The sequence below is a fragment of the Taudactylus pleione genome, unplaced genomic scaffold (genome assembly GCF_031769625.1).
Source record: "Taudactylus pleione unplaced genomic scaffold, aTauple2 ptg001039l, whole genome shotgun sequence".
In the NCBI taxonomy this organism is placed as follows: domain Eukaryota; kingdom Metazoa; phylum Chordata; class Amphibia; order Anura; family Myobatrachidae; genus Taudactylus; species Taudactylus pleione.
The window spans coordinates 1,633,411-1,646,610 of NW_028285440.1; positions in this window are offsets into that span (position 1 = coordinate 1,633,411).

Consider the following 13,200-nt stretch of genomic DNA (forward strand, 5'->3'; position numbering starts at 1 on the left):
ATCCACCACTGTCCATCAGGTACTGACACTCCAGCAGAACCATTACACCTGTATCCAGCACTGTCTGAGGTACTGACACTCCAGCAGAACCATTACACCAGTATCCACCACTGTCTGAGGTACTGACACTCCAGCAGAACCATTACACCTGTATCCACGACTCTCCATCAGGTACTGACACTCCAGCAGAACCATTACACCTGTATCCTGCACTGTCTGAGGTACTGACACTCCAGCAGAACCATTACACCTGTATCCACCACTGTCTGAGGTACTGACACTCCAGCTGAACCATTACACCTGTATCCCTCACTGTCCATCAGGTACTGACACTCCAGCAGAACCATTACACCTGTATCCAGCACTGTCCATCAGGTACTGACACTCCAGCAGAACCATTTACACCTGTATCCAGCACTGTCTGAGGTACTGACACTCCAGCAGAACCATTTACACTTGTATCCAGCACTGTCTGAAGTACTGACACTCCAGCAGAACCATGACACCTGTATCCGTCATTGTCCATCAGGTACTGACACTCCAGCAGAACTATTACACCTGTATCCGTCATTGTCCATCAGGTACTGACACTCCAGCAGAACCATTTACACCTGTATCTGTCACTGTTTGAGGTACTGACACTCCAGCAGAAACATTACACCTGTATCCACCACTGTCTGAGGTTCTGACACTCCAGCAGAAACATTACACCTGTATCCACCACTGTCTGAGGTTCTGACACTCCAGCAGAACCATTTACACCTGTATCCAGCACTGTCTGAGGTACTGACACTCCAGCAGAACCATTTACACTTGTATACAGCACTGTCTGAGGTACTGACACTCCAGCAGAAACATTACACCTGTGTCCACCACTGTCTGAGGTTCTGACACTCCAGCAGAACCATTACACCTGTATCCAGCACTGTCTGAGGTACTGACACTCCAGCAGAACCAATACACCTGTATCCACCACTGTCTGAGGTACTGAAACTCCAGCAGAACCATTTACATCTGTATCCAGCACTGTCCATCAGGTATTGACACTCCAGCAGAACCATTACACCTGTATCCACCACTGTCTGAGGTACTGACACTCCAGCAGAACCATTTACACCTGTATCCACCACTGTCCATCAGGTACTGACACTCCAGCAGAACCATTTACACCTGTATCCAGCACTGTCTGAGGTACTGACACTCCAGCAGAACCATTACACCTGTGTCCAGCACTGTCTGTGGTACTGACACTCCAGCAGAACCATTACACCTGTATCCACCACTGTCCATCAGGTTCTGACACTCCAGCAGAAACATTACACCTGTATCCACAACTGTCTGAGGTACTGACACTCCAGCAGAACCATTTACACCTGTATCCAGCACTGTCTGAGGTAATGACACTCCAGCAGAACCATTTACACCGGTATCCACCACTCTCCATCAGGTACTGACACTCCAGCAGAACCATTTACACCTGTATCCAGCACTGTCTGAGGTACTGACACTCCAGCAGAACCATTACACCTGTATCCACCACTGTCTGAGGTACTGACACTCCAGCAGAACCATTACACCTGTATCCACCACTGTCTGAGGTACTGACACTCCAGCAGAACCATTACACATGTATCCACCACTGTCTGAGGTACTGACACTCCAGCAGAACCTTTACACTTGTATCCAGCACTGTCTGAGGTACTGACACTCCAGCAGAACCATTACACCTGTATCCACCACTGTCTGAGGTACTGACACTCCAGCAGAACCATTACACCTGTATCCACCACAGTCTGAGGTACTGACACTCCAGCAGAACCATTACACCTGTATCCACCACTGTCTGAGGTACTAACACTCCAGCAGAACCATTTACACCTGTATCCACCACTGTATGAGGTACTGACACTCCAGCAGAACCATTACACCTGTATCCACCACTGTCCATCAGGTACTGACACTCCAGCAGAACCATTACACCTGTATCCAGCACTGTCTGAGGTACTGACACTCCAGCAGAACCATTACACCAGTATCCACCACTGTCTGAGGTACTGACACTCCAGCAGAACCATTACACCTGTATCCACGACTCTCCATCAGGTACTGACACTCCAGCAGAACCATTACACCTGTATCCTGCACTGTCTGAGGTACTGACACTCCAGCAGAACCATTACACCTGTATCCACCACTGTCTGAGGTACTGACACTCCAGCTGAACCATTACACCTGTATCCCTCACTGTCCATCAGGTACTGACACTCCAGCAGAACCATTACACCTGTATCCAGCACTGTCCATCAGGTACTGACACTCCAGCAGAACCATTTACACCTGTATCCAGCACTGTCTGAGGTACTGACACTCCAGCAGAACCATTTACACTTGTATCCAGCACTGTCTGAAGTACTGACACTCCAGCAGAACCATGACACCTGTATCCGTCATTGTCCATCAGGTACTGACACTCCAGCAGAACTATTACACCTGTATCCGTCATTGTCCATCAGGTACTGACACTCCAGCAGAACCATTTACACCTGTATCTGTCACTGTTTGAGGTACTGACACTCCAGCAGAAACATTACACCTGTATCCACCACTGTCTGAGGTTCTGACACTCCAGCAGAAACATTACACCTGTATCCACCACTGTCTGAGGTTCTGACACTCCAGCAGAACCATTTACACCTGTATCCAGCACTGTCTGAGGTACTGACACTCCAGCAGAACCATTTACACTTGTATACAGCACTGTCTGAGGTACTGACACTCCAGCAGAAACATTACACCTGTGTCCACCACTGTCTGAGGTTCTGACACTCCAGCAGAACCATTACACCTGTATCCAGCACTGTCTGAGGTACTGACACTCCAGCAGAACCAATACACCTGTATCCACCACTGTCTGAGGTACTGAAACTCCAGCAGAACCATTTACATCTGTATCCAGCACTGTCCATCAGGTATTGACACTCCAGCAGAACCATTACACCTGTATCCACCACTGTCTGAGGTACTGACACTCCAGCAGAACCATTTACACCTGTATCCACCACTGTCCATCAGGTCCTGACACTCCAGCAGAACCATTTACACCTGTATCCAGCACTGTCTGAGGTACTGACACTCCAGCAGAACCATTACACCTGTATCCAGCACTGTCTGTGGTACTGACACTCCAGCAGAACCATTACATCTGTATCCACCACTGTCCATCAGGTACTGACACTCCAGCAGAACCATTACACCTGTATCCACCACTGTCTGATGTACTGACACTCCAGCAGAACCATTTACACCTGTATCCAGCACTGTCTGAGGTAATGACACTCCAGCAGAACCATTTACACCTGTATCCACCACTCTCCATCAGGTACTGACACTCCAGCAGAACCATTCACACCTGTATCCAGCACTGTCTGAGGTACTGACACTTCAGCAGAACCATTACACCTGTATCCACCACTGTCTGAGGTACTGACACTCCAGCAGAACCACTACACCTGTATCCACCACTGTCTGAGGTACTGACACTCCAGCAGAACCATTACACCTGTATCCACCACTGTCTGAGGCACTGACACTCCAGCAGAACCATTACACCTGTATCCAGCACTGTCTGAGGTACTGACACTCCAGCAGAACCATTACACCTGTATCCACCACTGTCTGAGGTACTGAAACTCCAGCAGAACCATTTACATCTGTATCCAGTACTGTCCATCAGGTTTTGACACTCCAGCAGAACCATTACCCCTGTATCCACCACTGTCTGAGGTACTGACACTCCAGCCGAACCATTTACACCTGTATCCACCACTGTCCATCAGGTACTGACACTCCAGCAGAACCATTTACACCTGTATCCAGCACTGTCTGAGGTACTGACACTCCAGCAGAACCATCACACCTGTATCCAGCACTGTCTGAGGTACTGACACTCCAGCAGAACCATTACACCTGTATCCAGCACTGTCCATCAGGTACTGACACTCCAGCAGAACCATTACACCTGTATCCACCACTGTCTGAGGTACTGACACTCCAGCAGAACCATTTACACTTGTATCCACTACTGTCTGAGGTTCTGACACTCCAGCAGAACCATTTACACCTTTATCCAGCACTGTCTGAGGTACTGACACTCCAGCAGAACCATTACACCTGTATCCACCACTGTCTTAGGTACTGACACTCAAGCAGAACCATTACACCTGTATCCAGCACTGTCTGAGGTACTGACACTCCAGCAGAACCATTACACCTGTATCCAGCACTGTCTGAGGTACTGACACTCCAGCAGAACCATTACACCTGTATCCGTCATTGTCCATCAGGTACTGACACTCCAGCAGAACCATTTACACCTGTATCCACCACTGTCCATCAGGTACTGACACTCCAGCAGAACCATTACACCTGTATCCACCACTGTCTGAGGTACTGACACACCAGCAGAACCATAACACCTGTATCCAGCACTGTCTGAGGTACTGACACTCCAGCAGAACCAATACACCTGTATCCACCACGGTCAGAGGTACTGAAACTCCAGCAGAACCATTTACATCTGTATCCAGCACTGTCCATCAGGTATTGACACTCCAGCAGAACCATTACAGCTGTATCCACCACTGTCTGAGGTACTGACACTCCAGCAGAACCATTTACACCTGTATCCACCACTGTCCATCAGGTACTGACACTCCAGCAGAACCATTTACACCTGTATCCAGCACTGTCTGAGGTACTGACACTCCAGCAGAACCATTACACCTGTATCCAGCACTGTCTGTGGTACTGACACTCCAGCAGAACCATTACACCTGTATCCACCACTGTCCATCAGGTACTGACACTCCAGCAGAACCATTACACCTGTATCCACCACTGTCTGAGGTACTGGCACTCCAGCAGAACCATTTACACCTGTATCCAGCACTGTCTGAAGTAATGACACTCCAGCAGAACCATTTACACCGGTATCCACCACTCTCCATCAGGTACTGACACTCCAGCAGAACCATTTACACCTGTATCCAGAACTGTCTGAGGTACTGACACTCCAGCAGAACCATTACACCTGTATCCACCACTGTCTGAGGTACTGACACTCCAGCAGAACCATTACACCTGTATCCACCACTGTCTGAGGTACTGACACTCCTGCAGAACCATTACACCTGTATCCACCACTGTCTGAGGTACTGACACTCCAGCAGAACCATTACACCTGTATCCAGCACTGTCTGAGGTACTGACACTCCAGCAGAACCATTACACCTGTATCCACCACTGTCTGAGGTACTGACACTCCAGCAGAACCATTACACCTGTATCCACCACAGTCTGAGGTACTGACACTCCAGCAGAACCATTACACCTGTATCCACCACTGTCCATCAGGTACTGACACTCCAGCAGAACCAATACACCTTTATCCAGCACTGTCTGAGGTACTGACACTCCAGCAGAACCATTACACCAGTATCCACCACTTTCTGAGGTACTGACACTCCAGCAGAACCATTACACCTGTATCCACCACTGTCCATCAGGTACTGACACTCCAGCAGAACCATTACACCTGTATCCAGCACTGTCTGAGGTACTGACACTCCAGCAGAACAATTACACCTGTATCCACCACTGTCTGAGGTACTGACACTCCAGCAGAACCATTACACCTGTATCCGTCACTGTCCATCAGGTACTGACACTCCAGCAGAACCATTACACCTGTATCCAGCACTGTCCATCATGTACTGACACTCCAGCAGAACCATTTACACCTGTATCCAGCACTGTCTGAGGTACTGACACTCCAGCAGAACCATTTACACTTGTATCCAGCACTGTCTGAAGTACTGACACTCCAGCAGAACCATTACACCTGTATCCAACATTGTACATCAGGTACTGACACTCCAGCAGAACCATTTACACCTGTATCTGTCTCTGTCTGAGGTACTGACACTCCAGCAGAAACATTACACCTGTATCCACCACTGTCTGAGGTTTTGACACTCCAGCAGAAACATTACACCTGTATCCACCACTGTCTGAGGTATTGACACTCCAGCAGAACCATTTACACCTGTATCCAGCACTGTCTGAGGTACTGACACTCCAGCAGAACCATTTACACCGGTATCCACCACTCTCCATCAGGTACTGACACTCCAGCAGAACCATTTACACCTGTATCCAGCACTGTCTGAGGTACTGACACTCCAGCAGAACCATTACACCTGTATCCACCACTGTCTGAGGTACTGACACTCCAGCAGAACCATTACACCTGTATCCACCACTGTCTGAGGTACTGACACTCCAGCAGAACCATTACACCTGTATCCACCACTGTCTGAGGTACTGACACTCCAGCAGAACCATTACACCTGTATCCACCACAGTCTGAGGTACTGACACTCCAGCAGAACCATTACACCTGTATCCAGCACAGTCTGAGGTACTGACACTCCAGCAGAACCATTTACACCTGTATCCACCACTGTCTGAGGTACTGACACTCCAGCAGAACCATTACACCTGTATCCACCACTGTCCATCAGGTACTGACACTCCAGCAGAACCATTACACCTGTATCCAGCACTGTCTGAGGTACTGACACTCCATCAGAACCATTACACCAGTATCCACCACTGTCTGAGGTACTGACACTCCAGCAGAACCATTACACCTGTATCCACCACTGTCCATCAGGTACTGACACTCCAGCAGAACCATTACACCTGTATCCAGCACTGTCTGAGGTACTGACACTCCAGCAGAACCATTACACCTGTATCCACCACTGTCTGAGGTACTGACACTCCAGCAGAACCATTACACCTGTATCCATCACTGTCCATCAGGTACTGACACTCCAGCAGAACCATTACACCTGTATCCAGCACTGTCTGAGGTACTGACACTCCAGCAGAACCATTTACACTTGTATCCAGCACTGTCTGAAGTACTGACACTCCAGCAGAACCATTACACCTGTATCCGTCATTGTCCATCAGGTACTGACACTCCAGCAGAACCATTTACACCTGTATCTGTCACTGTCTGAGGTACTGACACTCCAGCAGAAACATTACACCTGTATCCACCACTGTCTGAGGTTCTGACACTCCAGCAGAAACATTATACCTGTATCCACCACTGTCTGAGGTTCTGACACTCCAGCAGAACCATTTACACCTGTATCCAGCACTGTCTGAGGTACTGACACTCCAGCAGAACCATTTACACTTGTATCCAGCACTGTCTGAGGTACTGACACTCCAGCAGAAACATTACACCTGTATCCACCACTGTCTGAGGTTCTGACACTCCAGCAGAAACATTACACCTGTATCCACCACTGTCTGAGGTTCTGACACTCCAGCAGAACCATTACACCTGTATCCACCACTGTCTGAGGTACTGAAACTCCAGGAGAACCATTTACATCTGTATCCAGCACTGTCCATCTGGTATTGACACTCCAGCAGAACCATTACACCTGTATCCACCACTGTCTGAGGTACTGACAATCCAGCAGAACCATTTACACCTGTATCCACCACTGTCCATCAGGTAATGACACTCCAGCAGAACCATTTACACCTGTATCCAGCACTGTCTGAGGTAATGACACTCCAGCAGAACCATTTACACCGGTATCCACCACTCTCCATCAGGTACTGACACTCCAGCAGAACCATTTACACCTGTATCCAGCACTGTCTGAGGTACTGACACTCCAGGAGAACCATTACACCTGTATCCACCACTGTCTGAGGTACTGACACTCCAGCAGAACCATTACACCTGTATCCAGCACTGTCTGAGGTACTGACACTCCAGCAGAACCATTACACCTGTATCCAGCACTGTCTGAGGTACTGACACTCCAGCAGAACCATTACACCTGTATCCACCACAGTCTGAGGTACTGACACTCCAGCAGAACCATTACACCTGTATCCAGCACTGTCAGAGGTACTGACACTCCAGCAGAACCATTTACACCTGTATCCACCACTGTCTGAGGTACTGACACTCCAGCAGAACCATTACACCTGTATCCACCACTGTCCATCAGGTACTGACACTCCAGCAGAACCATTACACCTTTATCCAGCACTGTCTGAGGTACTGACACTCCAGCAGAACCATTACACCAGTATCCACCACTGTCTGAGATACTGACACTCCAGCAGAACCATTACACCTGTATCCACCACTGTCCATCAGGTACTGACACTCCAGCAGAACCATTACACCTGTATCCAGCACTGTCTGAGGTACTGACACTCCAGCAGAACCATTACACCTGTATCCACCACTGTCTGAGGTACTGACACTCCAGCAGAACCATTACACCTGTATCCAGCACTGTCTGAGGTACTGACACTCCAGCAGAACCATTACACCTGTATCCATCACTATCCATCAGGTACTGACACTCCAGCAGAACCATTTCACCTGTATCCAGCACTGTCCATCAGGTACTGACACTCCAGCAGAACCATTTACACCTGTATCCAGCACTGTCTGAGGTACTGACACTCCAGCAGAACCATTTACACTTGTATCCAGCACTGTCTGAAGTACTGACACTCCAGCAGAACCATTACACCTGTATCCGTCATTGTCCATCAGGTACTGACACTCCAGCAGAACCATTACACCTGTATCCGTCATTGTCCATCAGGTACTGACACTCCAGCAGAAACATTTACACCTGTATCTGTCACTGTCTGAGGTACTGACACTCCAGCAGAAACATTACACCTGTATCCACCACTGTCCATCAGGTACTGACACTCCAGCAGAAACATTACACCTGTATCCACCACTGTCCATCAGGTACTGACACTCCAGCAGAACCATTTACACCTGTATCCAGCACTGTCTGAGGTAATGACACTCCAGCAGAACCATTTACACCGGTATCCACCACTCTCCATCAGGTACTGACACTCCAGCAGAACCATTTACACCTGTATCCAGCACTGTCTGAGGTACTGACACTCCAGCAGAACCATTACACCTGTATCCACCACTGTCTGAGGTACTGACACTCCAGCAGAACCATTACACCTGTATCCACCACTGTCTGAGGTACTGACACTCCAGCAGAACCATTACACCTGTACCCACCACTGTCTGAGGTACTGACACTCCAGCAGAACCTTTACACTTGTATCCAGCACTGTCTGAGGTACTGACACTCCAGCAGAACCATTACACCTGTATCCACCACTGTCTGAGGTACTGACACTCCAGCAGAACCATTACACCTGTATCCACCACAGTCTGAGGTACTGACACTCCAGCAGAACCATTACACCTGTATCCACCACTGTCTGAGGTACTGACACTCCAGCAGAACCATTTACACCTGTATCCACCACTGTATGAGGTACTGACACTCCAGCAGAACCATTACACCTGTATCCACCACTGTCCATCAGGTACTGACACTCCAGCAGAACCATTACACCTGTATCCAGCACTGTCTGAGGTACTGACACTCCAGCAGAACCATTACACCAGTATCCACCACTGTCTGAGGTACTGACACTCCAGCAGAACCATTACACCTGTATCCGTCACTGTCCATCAGGTACTGACACTCCAGCAGAACCATTACACCTGTATCCAGCACTGTCCATCAGGTACTGACACTCCAGCAGAACCATTTACACCTGTATCCAGCACTGTCTGAGGTACTGACACTCCAGCAGAACCATTTACACTTGTATCCAGCACTGTCTGAAGTACTGACACTCCAGCAGAACCATGACACCTGTATCCGTCATTGTCCATCAGGTACTGACACTCCAGCAGAACTATTACACCTGTATCCGTCATTGTCCATCAGGTACTGACACTCCAGCAGAACCATTTACACCTGTATCTGTCACTGTTTGAGGTACTGACACTCCAGCAGAAACATTACACCTGTATCCACCACTGTCTGAGGTTCTGACACTCCAGCAGAAACATTACACCTGTATCCACCACTGTCTGAGGTTCTGACACTCCAGCAGAACCATTTACACCTGTATCCAGCACTGTCTGAGGTACTGACACTCCAGCAGAACCATTTACACCTGTGTCCACCACTGTCTGAGGTTCTGACACTCCAGCAGAAAAATTACACCTGTATCCACCACTGTCTGAGGTTCTGACACTCCAGCAGAACCATTACACCTGTATCCAGCACTGTCTGAGGTACTGACACTCCAGCAGAACCAATACACCTGTATCCACCACTGTCTGAGGTACTGAAACTCCAGCAGAACCATTTACATCTGTATCCAGCACTGTCCATCAGGTATTGACACTCCAGCAGAACCATTACACCTGTATCCACCACTGTCTGAGGTACTGACACTCCAGCAGAACCATTTACACCTGTATCCACCACTGTCCATCAGGTCCTGACACTCCAGCAGAACCATTTACACCTGTATCCAGCACTGTCTGAGGTACTGCCACTCCAGCAGAACCATTACACCTGTATCCAGCACTGTCTGTGGTACTGACACTCCAGCAGAACCATTACATCTGTATCCACCACTGTCCATCAGGTACTGACACTCCAGCAGAACCATTACACCTGTATCCACCACTGTCTGATGTACTGACACTCCAGCAGAACCATTTACACCTGTATCCAGCACTGTCTGAGGTAATGACACTCCAGCAGAACCATTTACACCTGTATCCACCACTCTCCATCAGGTACTGACACTCCAGCAGAACCATTTACACCTGTATCCAGCACTGTCTGAGGTAGTGACACTTCAGCAGAACCATTACACCTGTATCCACCACTGTCTGAGGTACTGACACTCCAGCAGAACCACTACACCTGTATCCACCACTGTCTGAGGTACTGACACTCCAGCAGAACCATTACACCTGTATCCACCACTGTCTGAGGTACTGACACTCCAGCAGAACCATTACACCTGTATCCACCACTGTCCATCAGGTACTCACACTCCAGCAGAACCATTACACCTGTATCCAGCACTGTCTGAGGTACTGACACTCCATCAGAACCATTACACCAGTATCCACCACTGTCTGAGGTACTGACACTCCAGCAGAACCATTACACCTGTATCCACCACTGTCCATCAGGTACTGACACTCCAGCAGAACCATTACACCTGTATCCAGCACTGTCTGAGGTACTGACACTCCAGCAGAACCATTACACCTGTATCCACCACTGTCTGAGGTACTGACACTCCAGCAGAACCATTACACCTGTATCCATCACTGTCCATCAGGTACTGACACTCCAGCAGAACCATTACACCTGTATCCAGCACTGTCTGAGGTACTGACACTCCAGCAGAACCATTTACACTTGTATCCAGCACTGTCTGAAGTACTGACACTCCAGCAGAACCATTACACCTGTATCCGTCATTGTCCATCAGGTACTGACACTCCAGCAGAACCATTTACACCTGTATCTGTCACTGTCTGAGGTACTGACACTCCAGCAGAAACATTACACCTGTATCCACCACTGTCTGAGGTTCTGACACTCCAGCAGAAACATTATACCTGTATCCACCACTGTCTGAGGTTCTGACACTCCAGCAGAACCATTTACACCTGTATCCAGCACTGTCTGAGGTACTGACACTCCAGCAGAACCATTTACACTTGTATCCAGCACTGTCTGAGGTACTGACACTCCAGCAGAAACATTACACCTGTATCCACCACTGTCTGAGGTTCTGACACTCCAGCAGAAACATTACACCTGTATCCACCACTGTCTGAGGTTCTGACACTCCAGCAGAACCATTACACCTGTATCCACCACTGTCTGAGGTACTGAAACTCCAGGAGAACCATTTACATCTGTATCCAGCACTGTCCATCTGGTATTGACACTCCAGCAGAACCATTACACCTGTATCCACCACTGTCTGAGGTACTGACAATCCAGCAGAACCATTTACACCTGTATCCACCACTGTCCATCAGGTAATGACACTCCAGCAGAACCATTTACACCTGTATCCAGCACTGTCTGAGGTAATGACACTCCAGCAGAACCATTTACACCGGTATCCACCACTCTCCATCAGGTACTGACACTCCAGCAGAACCATTTACACCTGTATCCAGCACTGTCTGAGGTACTGACACTCCAGCAGAACCATTACACCTGTATCCACCACTGTCTGAGGTACTGACACTCCAGCAGAACCATTACACCTGTATCCAGCACTGTCTGAGGTACTGACACTCCAGCAGAACCATTACACCTGTATCCAGCACTGTCTGAGGTACTGACACTCCAGCAGAACCATTACACCTGTATCCACCACAGTCTGAGGTACTGACACTCCAGCAGAACCATTACACCTGTATCAAGCACTGTCAGAGGTACTGACACTCCAGCAGAACCATTTACACCTGTATCCACCACTGTCTGAGGTACTGACACTCCAGCAGAACCATTACACCTGTATCCACCACTGTCCATCAGGTACTGACACTCCAGCAGAACCATTACACCTTTATCCAGCACTGTCTGAGGTACTGACACTCCAGCAGAACCATTACACCAGTATCCACCACTGTCTGAGATACTGACACTCCAGCAGAACCATTACACCTGTATCCACCACTGTCCATCAGGTACTGACACTCCAGCAGAACCATTACACCTGTATCCACCACAGTCTGAGGTACTGACACTCCAGCAGAACCATTACACCTGTATCAAGCACTGTCAGAGGTACTGACACTCCAGCAGAACCATTTACACCTGTATCCACCACTGTCTGAGGTACTGACACTCCAGCAGAACCATTACACCTGTATCCACCACTGTCCATCAGGTAATGACACTCCAGCAGAACCATTTACACCTGTATCCAGCACTGTCTGAGGTAATGACACTCCAGCAGAACCATTTACACCGGTATCCACCACTCTCCATCAGGTACTGACACTCCAGCAGAACCATTTACACCTGTATCCAGCACTGTCTGAGGTACTGACACTCCAGCAGAACCATTACACCTGTATCCACCACTGTCTGAGGTACTGACACTCCAGCAGAACCATTACACCTGTATCCAGCACTGTCTGAGGTACTGACACTCCAGCAGAACCATTACACCTGTATCCAGCACTGTCTGAGGTACTGA